Raw genomic sequence first — 21,762 nt, 5'->3', positions numbered from 1 at the left:
AATATTTTTATAGTGTGAAAAATATGTTTCTGTAATTAAAAAAATAATTCATACCATTCAAAAAAAGGTGCGCTGCATTTAAAAATGCTCACGCATTTCAAAAGATGTCTTTGACATTTAAAAAAATGTTACTATATGATGTAAAAAAATGACCGCGTAGTTTGAAAAATGTTCCCTGTCATTCAACAAAAAAGCATCACCTTGTATTTGGAAAATGGTCAACACATATTCAAAAAAATATTGAAAATGATGTATTTCCTAAAATATTAATCACATAATTGAAAATTGTTCAATGTGTATTTAAATAATATTTCTTATATACACAAAAATGTACAACTTGTGTTGCATAAAATAGACATGTATTATAAAACATAAAATGGAAGAAAAGAAGAAGAAAAAACCCAAAGAAAACCAAGGAAAAATTGATAGAAAACTGATAGAAATGTTGTTTTTCCTTTTAGATCATTTGTAGTTCAGAAGATTGTTGTTACTACTACAGTCTTATTGTATACTTATAGGTCGAGAGTTTGTTTTTCTCATCGTAAAAAAAACATATGATTTTCCTTTAAGTAGTATTCAAAACTTCCAGTCAAGGTTTTAGTGATGCGTGATGTATTTGTAGTAATAATTCGCAATACTTACTTGAGTAGTATATATAAACAACCGTCAACCCGTGTACCTTCTAAGCAAATACAAGCATTGTATTTTATTATGTGTGTATTTTCTTAGGGCATCTTCAACGCCGGATATAATATTTGTTTATAAACGTGTCTGCGAAAAGTGATACGAAGAGCCGGCCGTTCAAAGTTAACTGTAAACCTTCGTCTGTAATAAAAATAGATTCAGACATACAACCCATTAACAGTCGCGGTAAGGCCGCCTCCTCGCCAATGCCATGTCGTGGATTTTTACTGTCGCATATATCTACACTACCCTAGATAACACCTCCCCACGGTGAATTCTTTCCTTCTCTTCCCCAGTCATCACAAAGGCGGCCCAGCACGCGATCTTCCCCTCTCTCTCGTTTCCTCTCCCACAGCCTGTTTGGCAAACGAAGGGAAGAGGAATAGGAGTTTTACCAGCCCTCCCCCAGGTAATAGATAAGTGGGACTTTTACACCTGAATTTCCCTTTCACTTCCCTGTCAAATTCCCATTCCACCTAAACAAACAAAGGAATAAAACTCTCTAAGCCTCAAACTTCCATTCCCTCTCTCCAATTCCACCGAACCAAACACGCTGCATGTGGAGGAGAGGAAGCGGCTGCAAGCACGCCACCGGCGCTGCCGCGCTGGGTCGATGGTGTCGTACCTCGGCGGCCGGGATCAGGCAAGGTTGATAGGAAGCAGCGGCGCCCCTCTCCCCCGAGCTCCAGATCCATGGCAGCAGCAGCGAGGTGAGCAGCGGCAAAGGCGCCTCCGTAGAGGTGCCGGTTGGCGTCTGGCAACTGGCAGAAGTGCGTGGACTAGCAGCGGCCGCAGCGATGCAGAGAAGGTGGAGGCTAGGAGGCGGAGGAAGAAGAAGGGATGGCGAGGCAGAGGAAGCGGTGGGCGGAGGCGGAGGCGGAGGAAGGAGAACGGGCAAGATGCATCGGAAGATGTCGAGGAGACGGGTCGGCAGCAGGCAAAATGAGGAGGAGCTGGGCGACGAGGGCATGGTGGCCGGCGGAACCAAGATCGGCACCTCCCCATCCAGATCTTCTGCGAGGGAACGAGGTACGTACCGCTTGCCCATGGATTCTGGAAGGATGTTCCCATCTCTATGCCTAAAATGTCTCTCTGGTCAGTGCAGTGCACTTGTACCATCTCAGCCAGGCGAGAAAATTGTGACATATCATGTTCGTCCAGTAGATACGTCAACAGATTTTGAAGGAACAAAAAGCCTTCGATCAACTCAGCCACTAATAGAAGCTCTGTTTCTACCTAAATCTTAATTTTTCAATCTCTAAGAATCAGTTTTGACAATGACATGAAACTTGTAAATCATATCATTTCATTTTCAGCCACTACATTGTACTCATGTATCAACATGCTCCATAGAAAGCTTATGCAGAACTGAATCAAACGAAGCTTCTTTCATTTTAGGAATTCGTTGAATCCTAAAAAATGTTAAATCTATCTAAGGAAGTGCTTACCACATCGACACACAGCGTGTGCTTAGTCACAATTTTACATACATCATTGCTGAGTCACCATCATATAAACTGATACCATTTCATTTTCATTTCCTGCACTCTTTCTTCCTGTTTGATCCTACAATTGGACTCATTCAGTGTACTGTTACCTATTCTTTTCACTGCGAGATGCATGGCTCATTATCTGTATGTGCCATTCTGTAAAGGGAGTCCAGTACTAGCTAATTCCACTTAGTACAAGACGTATGCCTGATTATCTGTGTGCGCAATCTGTGAAACAACATACTCTATTAAAGTTTTATATCACTGCTGCTTGCCCAGTTACTCTCTTCTCAGACTGCATAACTGAATTGCCTTAGGATCTTGTAGTTTTTCATAGTTTTCTTTTAACTGGCACATATATGTATTTTCACTGCACACATTCTTTCTCCATTGCTAACATAACACATTTTACCTGTTAGGTACTCCATCTGGTTGGATAGCAAATCGTGTTTTAATGCTGATTCAATGCTTATCATTGAGTATTTCTTACGGAGAAAGACAGCAGAGTATGCCATTTCAGCGCACTATGATCACACCTGTGTCTGGGAGGAAGTTCTTCAGAACAAGCGCTTAAGCAAGTACAATCACACTGCTATCGACGAGCAATTTTACTTTTATCAGTCTGACGTCCTGTGAAGTTTAATGCCTCTGGCCAAGATCCTGTTCTACCGAGTTGTAGGTAGCATTTACTTATTTTTGATAAATTCTCCTATGAGTAAATGAATTGATCAAGTGTATAATAATTGTGCAGATGTGCCCGAAGGTTCTTTCATCGTGCGTGCCCATACACCAATGTCTAATTTATTTTCATGCCTTTGGTTCAATGAGGCCAACCGTTTCACCTCACATGATCAATTGAGTTTTACATACACTTACTTGAAGCTCAGGAGAATGAACGCTGGAAGATATTTTCTAAATATGTTTTAAGGTAATAAATTTTCTGATAGAGCCTTCCTTCTGCTGGCTGAGCTCCTCCTGATATGTTGTATTTTATCTTAGTTAAATCTTAATAAATAATTACCTTCGATAGTCCACGCCTATGCAAAAAGGAAAAAAAATGCCGAACTTGTGTTATCTATGTTAACATTTCTTTTCATCGTATCAATGCTTACAATGGTTCACATAGAATCTTAATATGGTTCTTTTCATTTTATTGTTAAAACAGAGTGTGAAAGAGGAGCAGTAGCTAAACTGTTCCATCACCGAACTAATCGAACTGCATATCCACCCCCGACCAACCTTCATATGGATAAAAATCGTTCGTCGATGCCAATCTAAGATTGCCATTGAGGAATTGAGGGCGGAGCTACTCTTTTCATTTTGATGCATATGTACCATGCATCCAGTCTGCGGTGGGATGGAGCAGCGAGGCCGGAGACCCAGGCATGATACTGACAAGGAGCAGTAGCGTCATGGATCTGCAGGGAAGCGTCACCGAGGGATGGCTGATGTCAAGGTGAGCTTTTGTCAATCCTTCTCCCCCTTTAACTCCTGATCTTTGTCACTCTCTCTCTTTCTGCCCATATATGCAAAGATCGCACTGTTTATTTCATTCCGAATGTTGCTACCTTGTTCATCTCTTTTTGGAAATTAAGAGGACTGTATGCACTTTGTAAGCATATAAATGTTTTTCTCCTATCATTTTTGTTGACATGATGATAGGTTCTGGAATTTGGGGTGTTAACAAATTTGCTTACATATTTGTTTGTTAGGCACACATAGCTCCGGCTGCCGCGGATAGGCAGTACTCGACACATGATATCCCTCTGACTGAACCCTGTTTCGTGCAAATTCAGACATGCTCTGTATTTTTTTGGTAGGAATATTAAGCTCTAAAGACATAATTATTCAGACTGTAAGTTTTTTGCTTTGTGTTTCAGAAACCTGTACACACCTGCTTGCAAGACAAGAACGTCTTTACTGTAGTACATAATCATCTTCTTCTTGGTGGCCTGATTAGAATTATGCTAATTAACTCGCTTTGCACTTGGGGTAAATAGGCCAGACTAAAAGGTGCGATTACTAATGGCGAACAGCATGACGTCAACCTGATATTTAATAGTTGCAACTAACCAAATCAAATGAATACGAAGTATCTCCTCGGCCTGTTATCTCAGTATGTATTGCTCTTTTATTTGCTATTTTCCCAGAATTAGAGACAGTAGCTTAGAGCCCATCTATATGTTGGCTCCCATCTATTCTAGCCTGTGGCCATATCAAGGGTTCTCGCTGTCTAATTTGGTGGATATTAGCTTTGTCCTCATAGAGATTGTCCCTGGGAGCATCATTAAGCTATTGGTTGTTCCCTGCCATCCTCATGAATTTATTTTAGATTTGAATTTATAATCAAACACTGCAATTTATATTTCTATCAGTATAATTGTATGTCACCTATCCTATTTTCTGCAGGTACAGATGATTCTATGATCCAGATTCTAGGTACATCCTTCACTACTACAATCCGGGATATACTTAGAAGTGTACTGCTTATATAGTGAATATCTTCAATTCATATGGTCCTCTGCTGAACACTCGCTGCTATCTTTGGTTCATATGGTCGCCGGCTTGACGCTCATTGCTATCTTTGGTCATATGTTCGTCGACTGGACAATCGTTGCTATCTTTGATTCATAAGTTCTGCATAGTTGGTTAGTTCAGATTTTTGAGGGAATGGTTGGTGCAGAGTTAGTTTTTATGGTTATTGAAACCATGCAAATTTTATCTTTCCCCCCTCCTCTCCGGTCACTTAAATTTAAAACGCATACATGTTCATTTATGAACTCTGCACCAGCACAGATGAACCATGCAATCTATTCTAGGAATTTGACTCAGATTTCCATTGTAGGGACACGAAGGTACATATTGCATCATCTGTTGTTACTGCACCATTGCTCCCTAACCTGAGCCATGAAATTATTCACCTGTCATCTCACGAGGAAGAGTTTAGTCAGATGATTCATAACATCTTCTGATTTTTCAAACATTCAAGCCTGTTTCATATGCCACTTCATTTGGTTAATTTTTTTGTTTTTCATTACATTTTGATGCATGGCGCCCTTATATTTTCTGCTGGGGGCATTTGAGTTAACCTGACTATTGTCCCAAGTTGTGTTATATGTTCCACAAGATGGTCCAATGGTCCTGTTAGTTCTGTTTCATTTTCCTGTTTACATGTAGCAGTGTACTTTGTTAGTTATGTCTCATGTTCTTGTTTACATGTACAATCATACATTTCCCTGTTTGAATCCCCTTAATTAGTAAGGTGGGCTCAAAAGCTTGGGTCATGAGTCACAAGAACCCGAGAAAGGCATCATATATTCCTTTTGCAAGACTCTGAGAACTTCGAATACGAGTACCCATGGTGGTTTGTCTGTTCTTAGGAGACATGCTAGGAGACATGTTGAAGAATTTTTTGACTTCCTCCGCCGGTTATCAATGAAAGCATCAATGAAAGCATTTTTTGACTTCCTCCGCCGGTTATCAATGAAAGCATTTTTTTGACTCCAGTTGATGTCTACACAATTTCTGGTTTATTGAATGGTATGGGTGCTTTGCAGACATGTCTCAGAATCCATGTTCTATTCTATTCAATCTCATATACGTCGTTTCCATTGCAAACAAATATCTTTCTTATTTCTCACACTAACAATTCTGTCAACACATGCTCGATAGCGCGACGACGAACATCCAGAGTACATCATCCGCGGTAAGCACGTGCGCTGTTCATCATGTTTGAAATATTACTGCATCATGTATCATATAAGCATGTTTGTCCTGAATCCCAACTGGAAAAGTGTCTACAACGTGTTTGTGTTCATATCTGTTTATCCATCTAAAATCATATCTCGTGTATCTCAGAAGACTCAAATTAGATCGGTTTATTGAAACTGAAGGATGGTTGATTTGGTTTGGAGTAAAACTGTAGGGTAATGGACTTTTGTGACATTGAGTTGTTTCTCGAACACAGATCCTTGGGAGAGGAAGAGTTCGAGCAAGGAATCGGATCTTCAGGTGACCGCACATTCATTCAAACCAGATGACCCACATCCACTCCCATCGTAGCTTGCTCTTTTGGGTTTCTGTAGGTTCGTTGCAATGCAGTGAAGAATTGAAATAGTTGAAGAGAACATTAAGAGGTGATGCTATAAGCTTGCTTGTGTGCTACATGATGTTGTGATTCAAAGGATTGTGCATGTTCTCACTGAATGGAAAAAAAGGCACTATAGTAAGAGTTGACTAAATGTAGAGTTTTGAATCCCTTTACCATAGTAGTTTAAATAGCAATCAGAAGTTCTTTTCCTGAGCCAGTGATTAATCAGTGCTAAAGCTGTTCCGCATATTAGTTAAAAATGTTGTATTTTAATTAGAAAGTATAATTTCATTACTGAACCAGTGACCGATCAGTGTTGAATTAGCTTTGAATATTTTGTGGAATTTCATTGAATAACTTGTCTGGATCTTTATACCAACTATAATTGTTTCATTATAAATAGAAGAGTGGAAGGGGCGTCTCCCACCTGGCACCGCCCTAACTTCCTTTCAGGAGGCGCCGCCAGGGGCGCCCCAACCCCTAATAATTCATGCAAAGATGGTATAATTCATGCAAACAGACATAAATTGGATATATTTTATATAAATTGAATGATATTTCATCGGTTCAACTAAAACCTAAACTAATTTGTAGCAGACGGTGACCTCGTAGGACTGGTCGGGTTGGGAACGGATATATATAGGGTCAGGTGGGCCAGCGTGAGCCAGGTCCGACGTGGCGGGCGCGCCCGGGCGCCCTCATATCCCGGCCCATATTTGGGCTGGATATGAGGGGTGCCAGTAAGCCCAGGCATTTGAGACCCATTTGAGACATCTGTCTGGGTGAAAAAATATGATCGGGCAATGATTGGGCTGTCCTCCTGGACATATGAGATGAGTTTGATACGTTCAGCCGTAGATGCTCTTATATTATGGGACTCGGAGGGAGTAGCATGGAGCGGAGGGAGTGCATGCACGTACGTTTGTAGCTGGCTAGGCACGCGTGCATGCATGTGCCTGTCACGCCCTAGGGACGGACGGAATCGACGGCGGCTAGCCGGAGTAGCAAGTAGGGGAAGATATCGGCTTCGAGGGCCTTGAGGGACCCCCTGAGGGACAGCGGCCTGCCGCCGTGAAGCATGGCTCTTCTCCGGCAATCCAAGAACCCCCTGTGGCCGGGGACTGGTATGGTTCAGAGAGAGAAACTTGGGCGAGGAGGAGAGGGGCTCGAGGAAGCAAGAGGCGACCGGGGTACCAAGCAAGAAGAAGACCGCGGAGCAAGCTGTTGAGGTCTGGGTGTGGGGAAAGGTAAGGTTTGGGGAAGCTGTGAGGGGGAGAGGGAGAGGGGTGAGGAGCTTTTGTCCTGCGGCCTCGGCCCCCTCGGTTTTATAACGGGAGGGCAGGCTACGGCCGTGCAACCTGTGGCTGCTTTGCTTTTGCTTTGTTTTTGCTTCCATGGTTGCTTGAGGACTTTGAGGGGAGGATAGATACAAAGCTGAGGAAGAAAGAGAGAGAGAGAGAGCACAGGAGAAAATAATAGAAAGTGAGAGGCTAGAATGATTTCAATTTCAAACTTCATACCGTACAGCACGCTACTCGCTCGCTTATATAGCGCGGCTTACAACCCAACACTCGGCCCAGCGGCCCGTAGATCACACGACCCAAAAGCCCCTTGGTCATCTTTTAAACTCTTCGCGCCTTTGCCGCTGCGATCGCCTCTGTACTTGACTCCTTGTCACTTAGAGCATTTCTAGCCGCGCCCCCAATAGACCCCCTCAGACCACTTTTTCGTCGCCGGCGCGAAAAAAATGGCCCAGTCGCGTCTCCAGGACGCCGAAAATCGCCGGCTCGGTCATTTTTTCCGCCCGGCGGTCACAGGCCGAACCCGGCGCACTAGGGAGCAGTTGGGGGCTCCGGCGCAAGGGAAAAGCGTGGCTGGCCCACGTCGTCAGGGGAAAAGTCAAGATTTTCTTCCCAGACTCGCCTCCCACCCCCCGCGCCCTCGGCCACCTAGCTATATCCCGGCGCCGCCCGCCGCCCTTCACCGCTAGATAGCCATTCCCCGCCGGAAAAATAGCAGCGCTTCGCCGCGGCAGCCCCTCCAACAGCAGCTGGGCCGTTTCCGGCCGCGGAGGCGCAGTTTAGCGGCGGGTACACGCCCACCGGCGCAAGGTGTTCGGCATTTGCCTGCCTCGGCGATGGACTCGGATGACGAGGAAGAGCTCGCCGCGCTGCTGGAGGAGGAAGCCGCGGCCGACGTCCAGGAAGAAGAGCATCTCATGGTGCTCGCCGCCCTCGCCCAGCTGCTGGCGAGCAATGAAAAGCCGCGGCGAGGTGGCTCGGCGCCGGGGCGGGTGAAAGCAAAGAACCGGCATCGTCTCGAAGGCTACTGCATGCTCTACTCCGACTACTTCGCCGATGCTCCACTTCACGGCGAGAAAACATTTCGGCGCCGTTATCGGATGAGCCGAAAGCTCTTCCTCAGGATTGTGAATTCCATCCGGGAGTTCGACAACTACTTCAAGTGCAAGATGGATTGCACCGGCGCTCTTGGATTCACCTCCATCCAGAAGTGCACGACAGCGATGAGGATGCTTGCATATAGGAGCTCCCGGTGATTCACTCGACGACTATGGGCGCATGGCCGAGTCCACCAGCATAGAGTGTTTCTACAAGTTCTGTCGGGCAGTGGTGGCAGTGTTTGGACCACGAATACTTGAGAACACCCAATGCGGAAGACACTGCTCGGATCCTAGCACAGAATGCAGCAAGAGGATTTCCTGGGATGCTTGGAAGCATCGACTGCATGCATTGGAAATGGAAGAATTGCCCATTTGCTTGGCAGGGGATGTACAAAGGCGCCAAAGGCGGTTGCAGTGTGGTGCTTGAGGCGGTGGCCACACAGGACCTCTGGATTTGGCACTCCTTCTTTGGTATGCCAGGAACTCACAATGACATCAACGTGCTGCAGTGCTCTCCTGTCTTTGCCAAGCTTGTTGAAGGTCATTCTCCTCCGGTGAACTTCGAGATCAATGGGCGGCACTAAACAAGGGGTACTATCTAGCTGATGGCATCTATCCGAGATGGTCGACATTTGTGAAGACGATCTCAAACCCTGTGCCAGGAGGCAAGAACGCCTGGTTTGCGAAATTCAGGAGGCTTGCAGGAAGGATGTCGAGCGGGCATTTGGTGTGCTCCAATCTCGTATTGCTGTTGTTCGGTACCCCGCTCAGACCTGGTCAAGATCAAATGTGGGAGATTATGACTTGCTGTGTCATCTTGCACAACATGATCATCGAGAGCGAGCAAGAAGACCCAGTGTTTGACACTGAACCATACTACAGGCAGGGTCCTCTAGCCGAAGTTGATCACCAGCTACCGGCAACTTGGACTGCCTATCTCAGTATGCGTCAGGAGATCCGAGACCCACAGGTGCATCATCAACTGCAGAAAGATCTGATTGAGCACCTATGGAGGCTCAAGGGGGACGCCGTGTGATGAAATACGAGTTTTTATTTGTTGAACTATATAATTTGTATTGAACTATTTGTTGTTGTACTATTTTGTTGAAGTATTTGATTTTTCTGTGATGAAATATGTGATAAGAAATAATTGTGTTGATAATTGAACGCCGAGACACGGCGAAACCACGCCGAATATGGGCCTATTCTCGCCCATATGGGCCCTTTATTCGTCGAAATGGGCTGCAAAGTGGGCCAATTTCCGACGCCTGGGGGGAGCTGGGGGCGACGACTGGGCGCAAAACCGCCCCCAGCGCCGATTGTATCGCCGGCTCGCCCCTAGGGGGTGATTTTTATGCGTCCTGGGGGGGCCAACGGCTGGAGATGCTCTTACAGTACCCGTCCCTGAAGAACCAGCGTGTCCCCATGCTGGTGCTATTGGAAAGCGTTCCTTGAGCACCTCGTAGTCCTCCCAGGTGGCTGAAGCAGTCGGAAAATTTTCGCCCACTTGACCAGTATCTGAAGATGGGACGCGTTCCCTTTCTTGACCAATCGTTGGTCCAGTATTTCTTCAAGACAAACCCCCGGAGCAGAGAGATCGATCGGTACTGGCAGAGTGGTGAACACCGGCGTATGATCTGGCACATGATTCTTGAGCTGTGACATATGGAAAACCGGATGGACTTGACTTCCTCTTGGCAACTCCAACTTGTATGCAGCACTGCCGATCCTGTCCAGTATCTTGTATGGTCCAAAGAACTTCAGCGCCAACTTCCGACAAGGGCGATTCACCACTGTTGATTGAGCATAAGGCTGCAGTCTCAAATAGTCAATTTCCCCTTGTGCAAATACTCTGTCAGAGCGCTTCTTGTTGGCAAAGTGTTTGTATTTGCACTGGGCACATGCCAAGTGATCCTTAAGAGCAGTTGTATGTTGAGTATGCGTGGCCAACCATTCATTGACATCGGGGTTGAGAGAGGGCATGTGTCCCAAGAGCCGGCCCGTGTTTGGATCATAACCATAAAGAGCTTTGTATGGAGTATAGTCCAGTGATGAGTGATATGTAGAATTGTACCAGAATTCAGCTTGAGGCAGCTAGGTTGCCCACTTGGTAGGAAAATCATGTACTGCACACCTCAGATATATTTCCAAACATTGATTGACCCGTTCTGCTTGCCCATCTGTCCGTGGGTCATATGCCGTGCTCATTTGTGACTCAATTCCCCATATTCTGAACAACTCTTTCCAGAATGAACTTGTTGGGGAACGTAGTAATTTCAAAAAAATTCCTACGCACACACAAGATCCATCTAGGTGATGCATAACAACGAGAGGGGAGAGTGCTGTCCACGTACCCTCATAGACCGTAAGCGAAAGCGTTATGACAACGTGGTTGATGTAGTCGTACGTCTTCACGATCCGACCGATCCTAGCACCGAAGGTACGGCACCTCCGCGATCTGCACACGTTCAGCCCGGTGACGTCCCACGAACTCTAGATCCAGCTGAGGTCGAGGGAGAGTTTTGTTAGCACGACGGCATGATGACGGTGATGATGAAGTTACCGACGCAGGGCTTCACCTAAGCTCTACAACGATATGACCGAGGTGGAAATCTATGGAGGGGGGAACCGCACACGGCTAAACAATCAAATTTGGTGTGTTCTAGGGTGCCCCCCTCCCCACATATATAAAGGAGGGAGGAGGAGGCCGGCCGGCCCTCTAGGCATGCCAAGGGGGGAGGAGTCCTCCTCCTAGTAGGAGTAGGACTTCCCCGTTTCCTAGTCCCACTAGGAAAAGAAGGAAGAGGGAGAAGGAGAAAGGAAAGGCCCCCCACCCAATTCGGATTGGGCTGGGGGGCACCCTCCACCTGGTTGCCTCCTCTTCTCTCCCACTAGGGCCCAATAAGGCCCATTGACTCCCTAGGGGGGTTCCGGCAACCCCCCGGTACTCCGGTAAATGCCCGAACTCACCCGGAACCATTCTGATGCCCAAACATATCCTTCCAATATATCGATCTTTATGTCTCGACCATTTCGGGACTGCTCGTCATGTCCGTGATCTCATCCGGGACTCTGGACAACCTTAGGTACATCAAAACACATAAACTCATAATACCGATTGTCACCGAATGTTAAGCGTGCGGACCCTATGGGTTTGAGAACTATGTAGACATGACCGAGACTCATCTCCGGTCAATAACCATTAGCGGAACCTGGATGCTCATATTGGTTCCTACATATTCTACGAAGATCTTTATCGGTTAAACCGCATAACAACATACATTGTTCCCTTTGTCATTGGTATGTTACTTGCTCGAGATTCGATCATCGGTATCTCAATACCTAGTTCAATCTCGTTACCGGCAAGTCTCTTTACCCGTTTCGTAATGCAACATCCCGTAACTAACTCATTAGTCACATTGCTTGCAAGGCTTATAGTGATGTGCATTACCGAGAGGGCCTAAAGATACCTATCTGATACATGAAGTGATAAATCCTAATCTCGATCTATGCCAACTCAACAAGCACCATCAGAGACACTTGTAGAGCATCTTTATAGTCACCCAGTTACGTTGTGACGTTTGATAGAACACTAAGTGTTCCTCCGGTATTCGGGAGATGCATAATCTCATAGTCATAGGAACATGTATAAGTTATGGAGAAAGCAATAGCAGTAAACTAAATGATCATTGTGCTAAGTTAACGGATGGGTCAAGTCAATCACATCATTCTCTAATGATGTGATCCCATTTATCAAATGACAACTCTTTGTCCATGGCTAGGAAACTTAACCATCTTTGATTAACGAGCTAGTCAAGTAGAGGCATACTAGTGACACCCTGTTTGTCTATGTATTCACACATGTATTAAGTTTTCGGTTAATACAATTCTAGCATGAATAATACAAATTTATCATGATATAAGGAGATATAAATAACAACTTTATTATTGCCTCTAGGGCATATTTCCTTCAGTCTCCCACTTGCACTAGAGCCAATAATCTAGATTACATTGTAATGTTTCTAACACCCATGGAGTCTTGGTGCTGATCATTTTTTTCTCATGAGAGAGGCTTAGTCAACGGGTCTGCAACATTCAGATCCGTATGTATCTTGCAAATCTCTATGTCTCCCTCCTTGACTTGATCGCGGATGGAATTGAAGCGTCTTTTGATGTGCTTGGTTCTCTTGTGAAGTCTGGATTCCTTTGCCAAGGCAATTGCACCAGTGTTGTCACAAAAGATTTTCATTGGACCTGATGCACTAGTATGACACCTAGATCGGATATGAACTCCTTCATCCAAACTCCTTCATTTGTTGCTTCCGAAGAAGCTATGTACTCCGCTTCACACGTAGATCCCGCCATGACGCTCTGCTTGGACCTGCACCAACTGACAGCTCCACCATTTAATAAAAATACGTATCCGGTTTGTGACTTAGAGTCATCCGGATCAATGTCAAAGCTTGCATCAACGTAACCGTTTACGACGAGCTCTTTGTCACCTCCATAAATGAGAAACATATCCTTAGTCATTTTCAGGTATTTCAGGATGTTCTTGGCTGCTATCCAGTGATCCAGTCCTGGATTACTTTGGTACCTCCCTGCTAAACTAATAGCAAGGCACACATTAGGTCTGGTACACAACATTGCATACATGATAGAACCTATGACTGAAGCATAGGGAATGACTTTCATTTTCTCTCTATCTTCTGTAGTGGTCAGGCATTGAGTCTTACTCAACTTCACACGTTGTAACACAGGCAAGAACCCTTTCTTTGCTTGATCTATTTTGAACTTCTTCAAAACTATATCAAGGTATGTGCTTTGTGAAAGTCCAATTAAGTGTATTGATATTAAGCAGCTTCACCGAGGTCTTTCATTGAAATATTCTTATTCAAGTACCCTTATGTTATTCAGAAATTCAGTATAATTTCCGATCAAGAATATGTCATCTACATATAATATCAGAAATGCTACAGAGCTCCCATTCACTTTCTTGTAAATACAGGCTTCTCCAAAAGTCTGTATAAAACCATATGCTTTGATCATACTATCAAAGTGTATGTTCCAACTCCGAGAGGCTTGCACCAGTCCATAAATGGATCGCTGGAGCTTGCACACTTTTTAGCACCTTTTGGGTCGACAAAACCTTCCGGTTGCATCATATACAACTCTTCTTTAAGATATCCATTAAGGAATGCAGTTTTGACATCCATTTGCCAAATTTCATAATCATAAAATGCGGCAATTGCTAACATGATCCGGGTGGACTTAAGCATCGCTACGGGTGAGAAGGTCTTATCGCAGTCAACTCCCTGAACTTGTCGAAAACCTTTTGCAACAAGTTGAGCTTTATAGACAGTAACATTACCATCAGCGTCAGCCTTCTTCTTGAAGATCCATTTATTCTCTATGGCTTTCCGATCATCGGGCAAAGTCAACCAAAGTCCACACTTTGTTCTCATACATGGATCCCATCTCAGATTTCATGGCCTCAAGCCATTTTGCGGAATCTGGGCTTGCTACCTCTTGAGCATGCGTTGGTTTTCCCTTGAAGAGGAAAGGGTGATGTAGCAAAGTAGCGTAAGTATTTCCCTCAGTCTTTGAGAACCAAGGTATCAATCCAGTAGGAGACTACACGCAAGTCTCCTAGTACCTGCCATAGGTTTCACTAGTGGCTTCTCTCAAGATAGCATGTATTACGGTGGGTGAACAATTTACTGCCGAACAATTGATAGAAAAGCGCATAGTTATGATGATATCTAAGGCAATGATCATGAATATAGGCATCACGTCCGTGACAAGTAGACCGAAACGATTCTGCATCTACTACTATTACTCCACACATCGATCGTTATCCATCATGCATCTAGAGTATTAAGTTCATAAGAATGGAGTAACCATTAGGCAAGATGACATGATATAGAGGGATAAACTCAAGTAATATGATATAAACCCCATCTTTTTATCCTCGATGGCAACAATACAATACGTGTCGTTTCCCTTGCTGTCACTGGGATCGAGCACCGCAAGATTGAACCCAAAGCTAAGCACTTCTCCCATTGCAAGAAAGATCAATCTAGTAGGCCAAACTAAACCGATAATTCAAGAGACTTGCAAAGATATCAAATCATGCATATAAGAATTCAGAGAAGAATCAAATAATATTCATAGATAATCAAGTCATAAACCCACAATTCATCGATCTCGGCAAACACACCGCAAAAAGAGTTACATCGAATAGATCTCCAAGAAGATCGAGGAGAACTTTGTATTGAGATCCAAAGAGAGAGAAGAAGCCATCTAGCTAATAACTATGGACCCGAAGGTCTATGGTAAACTACTCACACATCATCGGAGAGGCTATGGTGTTGATGTAGAAGCCCTCCGTGATCGAATCCCCCTCCGGCAGATCACGGAAAAGGCCCCAAGATGGGATCTCACGGGTACAGAAGGTTGCGGCGGTGGAAAAGGTGTTTCATGGCTCTCCCCGAAGGTTTCAGGGTATAAGAGTATATATAGGCGAAAGAAGTAGGTCGGTGGAGCTGCGAGGGGCCCACGAGGGTGGGGGCGCGCCCCCCCCTAGGGCGCACCCTGCCTTCCTTCGCTTGGCTTCCTTGACGTCCACTCCAAGTCTCCTGGATTGCGTTTGTTCCAAAAACATGATCCTCGTTCGTTCGTTTGGATTCCGTTTGATATTCCTTTTCTGCGAAACACTGAAATAGGCAAAAAAAACAGCTTTCATCGCTGTCGTGAGAGCTCGTCTGCGTTATAGGTTAGTCCCAAAAATAATATAAAAAGGTATATTAAAGCCCATTAAACATCCAAAACAGATAATATAATAGTAATCAAAAATTATAGATACGTTGGAGACGTATCAAGCATCCCAAAGCTTAATTCCTACTCGCCCTCGAGTAGGTAAATGATAAAAATAGAATTTTTGATGTGGAATGCTCCGTAACATAATTTTTCAATGTAATTCTCTTTATTGTGGCATGAATGTTCAGATCCAAGAGATTCAAGATAAAAGTTTAATATTGACATAAAAATAGTAATACTTCAAGCATGCTAACCAAGCAATTATGTCTTATCAAAATAACATAGCCAAAGAAAGGTTATCCCTACAAAATCATATAGTTTGGCCATGCTTCATTTTCGTCACACAAGATGCTCCCCTCATGCATAACCCCGATGATAGGCCGAGCAATTGGTTCATACTTTTTAACGCGCTTCAGCCTTTTCAACCCTTACGCAATACATGAGCGCAAGCCATGGATATAACACTATAGGTGGAATAGTATATGATGATGGGGGTTATGTGAGAAGACAAAAAAGGAGAAAGTCTCACATTGACGCGGCTAATCAACGGGCTATGGAGATGCCCATCAATTGATGTCAATATGAGGAGTAGGGATTGCCATGCAACGGATGTACTAGAGTTATAAGTGTATGAAAGCTCATCTAAAGAAACTAAGTGGGTGTGCATCCAACTTGCTTGCTCATTAAGACCTAGGGCATTTTGAGGAAGCCCATTATTGGAATATACAAGCCAAGTTCTATAATGAAAAATTCCCACTAGTATATGAAAGTGAAAAAAATAAGAAACTCTCTATCATGAAGACCATGGTGCTATTCTGAAGCACAAGTGTGGAAAAGGATAGTAACATTGTCCCTTCTCTCTTTTTCTCTCATTTTTTTGTTTGGGCTTCTTTGGCCTCTCTTTTTTATTATTTATTTCACCTCATATGATGGACAATGCTGCTATCTTACGATCATGCAAAGAAATATGACAATAAATGCTCAAGTCATGTATATGATGATGATGGAAGTTGCATGGCAATATATCTCGGAATGGCTATGGAAATGCCATAATAGGTAGGTATGGTGGCTGTTTTGAGGAAGATATAAGGAGGCTTATGTGTGATAGAGCGTATCATATCATGGGGTTTGGATGCACCAGCGAAGTTTGCACCAACTCTCGAGGTGAGAAAGGGCAATGCACGGTACCGTAGAGGCTAGCAAATTGCGGAAAGGTAAGAGTGCATATGATCCATGTACTCACATTAGTCATAAAGAACTCATGTACTTATTGCAAAAGTTTATTAGCCCTCGAAGCAAAGTACTACTACGCATGCCCCTAGAGGGATAGATTGGTAGGAAAAGACCATCGCTCGTCCCCGACCGCCACTCATAAGGAAAGCACTCAAAGAACACCCCATGCTTCAAATTTGTCACACAACATTTACCATACGTGCATGCTACGGGACTTGCCTACTTTAACACAAGTATTTATCAATTTCACAATTGCCCAACTAGCATGACTCTAACATTACCACCTTTATATCTCAAAACATATATCAAGTATCATAGTATTCAATGCACTCTATATGAAGGTTTTTATCATACCCATCTTGAATTCCTATCATATTAAGACTAATTTTATAGCCAAAGCAAATTACCATGCTATTTTAAAATACTCTCAAAATAATACAAGTGAAGCATGAGAGATCAATAAACCACCACCGTGCTCTAAAAAATATAAGTGAAGCACTAGAGAAAAATTTATCTAGCTCAAAAGATATAAGTGAAGCACATAGAGTATTCTAATAAATTCCGATTCATGTGTGTCTCTCCCAAAAGGTGTGTACAGCAAGGATGATTGTGGTAAACTAAAGAAGCAAAGACTCAAATCATACAAGACGCTCAAGCAAAACCATATCATGTGGTGAATAAAAATATAGCTCAAGTAAAGTTACCAATAGAGGAAAGACGAAAGAGGGGATGCCTTCCGGGGCATCCCCATGCTAGGATTTTGGTTTTCTTGAATTTTACCTTGGGTGCCTTGGGCATCCCCAATCTTAGGCTCTTGCCACTCCTTATTCCATAATCCATCAAATCTTTACCCAAAAACTTGAAAACTTCACAATACAAACTCAACAGAAAATCTCATGAGCTCCGTTAGTATAAGAAAAACAAACCACCACCTTAAGTATTGTAATGAACTCATCTTTATTTATATTGGTGTTAAACCTACTGTATTCCACTTCTCTATGGTTACCCCCCGATACTAGCATAGATTCATCAAAATAAGCAAACAACACACGAAAAACAGAAATCTGTCAAAACAGAACAGTCTGTAAGCAATCTGTAGTTTCAAATACTTCTGTACTCCAAAAATCTACCAAATTAGGACGACCAGTAATTTGTATTAATCTACTGCAGTTGGAATTGGGTATATCGCTCTCTGGTATAAAATGAAAATTATCTCGTGACCGCATACTTTTTGTTTTTTTTCTAGCAAGATCAAACAACAATCATCCAAGAAGATCCTAAAGGCCTTTACTTGGCACAAACACTAATTAAAGCATAAAAACATCATAACAGAGGATAGATGATTTATTTATTACTAAACAGGAACAAAAAGCAAGGAACAAAAATAAAATTGGGTTGCCTCCCAACAAGTGCTATCGTTTAACGCCCCTAGCTAGGCAAAGAGATTTCAATGATGGTCACATGAAAGACAAGAATTGAAGCACAAAGAGAGCATCATAAAACACGTGACAAACACATCTAAGTCTAACACACTTCCTATGCATAGGCATGTTATAGGAAAACAAATTATCAAGGCAAACAAAAACTAGCATATGCAAGGAAGAGGAATGAAATAATAACAATCTCAACATAACGAGAGGTAATTTAGTACATGAAAATTTCTACAACCATATTTTTCCTCTCATAATAATACATGTAGGAATCATAATCAAATTCAACAATTATAGCTATCACATGAAATTTTCTCTTCATTCCACATACAATGCAAAAGTTGACACTCTTCAAAATAGTGGGTGAGGGAGTCCTGGATTAGGGGGTGTCCGGGTAGCCGGACTATATCTTCGGTCGGACTCCTGGACTATGAAGATACAAGATTGAAGACTTCGTCCCATGTCCGGAAGAGACTTTCCTTGGCGTGGAAGGCAAGCTTGGCGATACGGATATGTAGATCTCCTACCATGTAACCGACTCTGTGTAACCCTAGCCCTCTCCGGTGTCTATATAAACCGGAGGGTTTTAGTCCATAGGATGAACAACAATCATACCATAGGCTAGCTTCTAGGGTTTAGCCTCTCTGATCTCGTGGTAGATCTACTCTTGTACTACCCATATCATCAATATTAATCAAGCAGGACGTAGGGTTTTACCTCCATCAGAGGGCCCGAACCTGGATAAAACATCGTGTCCCCTGCCTCATGTTACCATCCGGCCTAGACGCACAGTTCGGGACCCCCTACCCGAGATCCGCCGGTTTTGACACCGACATTGGTGCTTTCATTGAGAGTTCCTCTGTGCCGTCGCCATCAGGAAGGATGCCTCATCCCGTCTTTAAAGACGGCACCGTTGCTAAGGGAGCTTTGGCTGTCGGCCAGACTCTCAGGCTAGGTGGTTTCCTTATGACCGCCCGTTCGGCTGCTGCGCCGACGATGACCTCTCGGGTCATCGAAAGCAATCTTCACGTCAGCTCGGAATTCGCCGAGCAGCTAGATCCAATGGAGCTCTCTTCCCTAAACGAGCTCTTGGATCGCTTCGCCGTCCCAGGAGTCGCTACGGATTACGACCAGATTGGGTCTAAACCCGATCTGAGAGAGATTAACTCCCCCCAGGTCACCCATCACGTTGCCATGGTAGAGGGACAGTGCGGCGACCCTTCATCTATCTTAAGGACTAGATATGTCTGGATTACCAATCCCTCCAAGTCGGATACCCGTGGAGGGGAGGACATCACTCAAGACCTGAACTTAAAGTCAAGTAACGGGCTAGATTCATTGGACAACATCCAAGAATCCAAACTTCCGAGTTCGGAAACTCCTTGGCCCCTGGGTCTCAGATTGGGTGAGGTTTCGGATTTGAGCCAGGAATCCCACGCAGGCTGGCCGAACACAGCTTAAATATCCTAAAAGGATTCAAGCCAGTCAAACAGGCTCTTCGACGTTTTTCCGAACCTAAGAGACATGCCATGGGAGAGGAACTAGCCAAGCTATTGGAGGCCGGATTCATCAAAGATATAAAACATCCGGACTGGCTAGCAAACCTAGTGATGGTACTAAAGAAGGACAAATCCTGGCGCCTGTGCGTTGATTTCAAAGAACTTAACAAGGCTTGCCCAAAGGATCCCTTCCCTCTCCCCCGCATCGATCAAATTATCGACGCTACCGCAGGACACAATTCATTGTGTTTCCTCGACGCATACTCCGGCTACCATCAAATAAAGATGGCAGAATCAGACCAAGCCGCAACAGCATTCATCACACCATACGGCCCATTCTGCTTCAACACAATGCCCTTCGGGCTCAAAAACGCCGGCGCAACATATCAGCACATGATTCCGACATGTTTGGCCAACCAGATCGGCAAAACAGTGGAGGCATACATAGATGATTTGGTCGTCAAAATAAGACATGTCGAATCTCTAGTAGACGACTTGAGGCTAACATTCGATAACCTCCGAACATATGACATCAAGCTCAACCCAGAAAAATGCATTTTCGGCGTTCCAGCCGGAAAGCTCTTGGGCTTCATTGTATCCGGTAGAGGAATTGAAGCAAATCCAGCCAAGATCCGAGCTCTATCACAATTCGATATCCCGAAGGACCTCAAACAAATACAAAAATTAACCGGATGCGTGGCGGCTCTAAGCCGCTTTATCTCCCGCTTAGGAGAAAAGGCCCTACCCCTTTACCGCCTCCTTCGGCGCACCGAACACTTCGAGTGGACGGATGCAGCCACGACTGGACTCGACGAAATAAAAGCCATCTTGGCAACAAACCCAGTCCTGGCCGCGCCAAACATTGGTGAACCAATGCTATTATACATTGCAGCAACCCATCAGGTCGTAAGCGCAGTGCTCGTCGTCGAACGAGAAACGGACGGACACAAATTCCCCCTTCAAAAGCCGGTCTATTATGTGTCCACTGTCCTTACTCCATGCAAATCACGGTACCCGCATTATCAAAAGATTGCGTACGCGGTATTTATGGCATCCCGGAAGCTGCGACACTACTTTCAAGAGTGTTCAATAACAGTAGTCTCGGAAGTGCCACTTAACGATATTATAAACAACCGCGACGCGACGGGCCGGATTGCAAAATGGGCCATTGAGCTCCTCCCGTTCGACATAACTTACAAGCCACGGTGAGCTATCAAGTCGCAAGTTTTGGCCGACTTCGTCGCAGAATGGACGGAGGCCGAACTCCCTAAAGAGTACGGCACATATTCAAACTGGGTCATGCACTTCGACGGCTCCAAAATGTTGGCCGGTCTAGGGGCTGGCGTCGTTTTGACATCCCCCACAGGAGACACAGTTCAATATGTACTCCAGATAATGTACACAGACTCCAACAACGCAGCCGAATATGAGGCCCTTTTACATGGTCTCCGGATGGCAGTATCCATGGGCATTCAACGCCTAGAGGTGCGCGGGGACTCAAACCTCGCAATATCCCAAATAAATGGAGACTTTGATGCCAAGGATCCAAAAATGGCAGCTTATCGCAACGCCGTCCTAAAAATGTCAGCTCGGTTCGAAGGCCTCGAATTTCACCATATAGCCCGGGAAAATAATCAGGCGGCAGATGTCCTGGCACGCATCGGCGCAAAACGTGATGTAGTCCCCCCAACATCTTCTTGGAAAGGCTGTTCAAACCGTCCGTAGTATGGGAAGGGGAACCTGGCAATAACAGCCCAGACCCAACCGCACTGCCCGACACCGAACACTCTGACATAATTGGAGGCTCTGCCAATGAAATAACACCTTCAGCCCATGTTATAATGACCGTCATCGCCCTGTGGACAGAACCATTCCTCGCCTACCTTACCAGGCAGGAACTCCCTGAGGACCAAAATGAGGCACGCTGCATAGTGTGGCGATCTAAAGCCTATAAAGTCCACGAGGGAGAGCTTTATAAGAAAAGCACTACCGGAGTCCTTCAAAGGTGCATCTCCGAAGAGGAAGGGCGGAACCTCCTGGCTGAAATTCATGCCGGACTCGGTGGTCATCACGCTGCAGCTCGGTCCCTTGTAAGCAAGGCCTTCCGTACAGGCTT

At 44.5% G+C, this 21,762-nt stretch overlaps 1 pseudogene; it reads left to right on the top strand.

Moving 5' to 3' along the window:
- Positions 1 to 1,595: 1,595 nt before the first annotated feature.
- LOC125547047 lies at positions 1,596 to 6,583 on the top strand (annotated as a pseudogene).
- Positions 6,584 to 21,762: the final 15,179 nt, after the last annotated feature.

The sequence above is a fragment of the Triticum urartu genome, chromosome 3 (assembly GCF_003073215.2).
Source record: "Triticum urartu cultivar G1812 chromosome 3, Tu2.1, whole genome shotgun sequence".
NCBI classification, from domain to species: Eukaryota; Viridiplantae; Streptophyta; class Magnoliopsida; order Poales; family Poaceae; genus Triticum; species Triticum urartu.
Note: the sequence above shows the minus strand (reverse complement) of the source record. Positions and strands in the feature narration are given on the sequence as shown.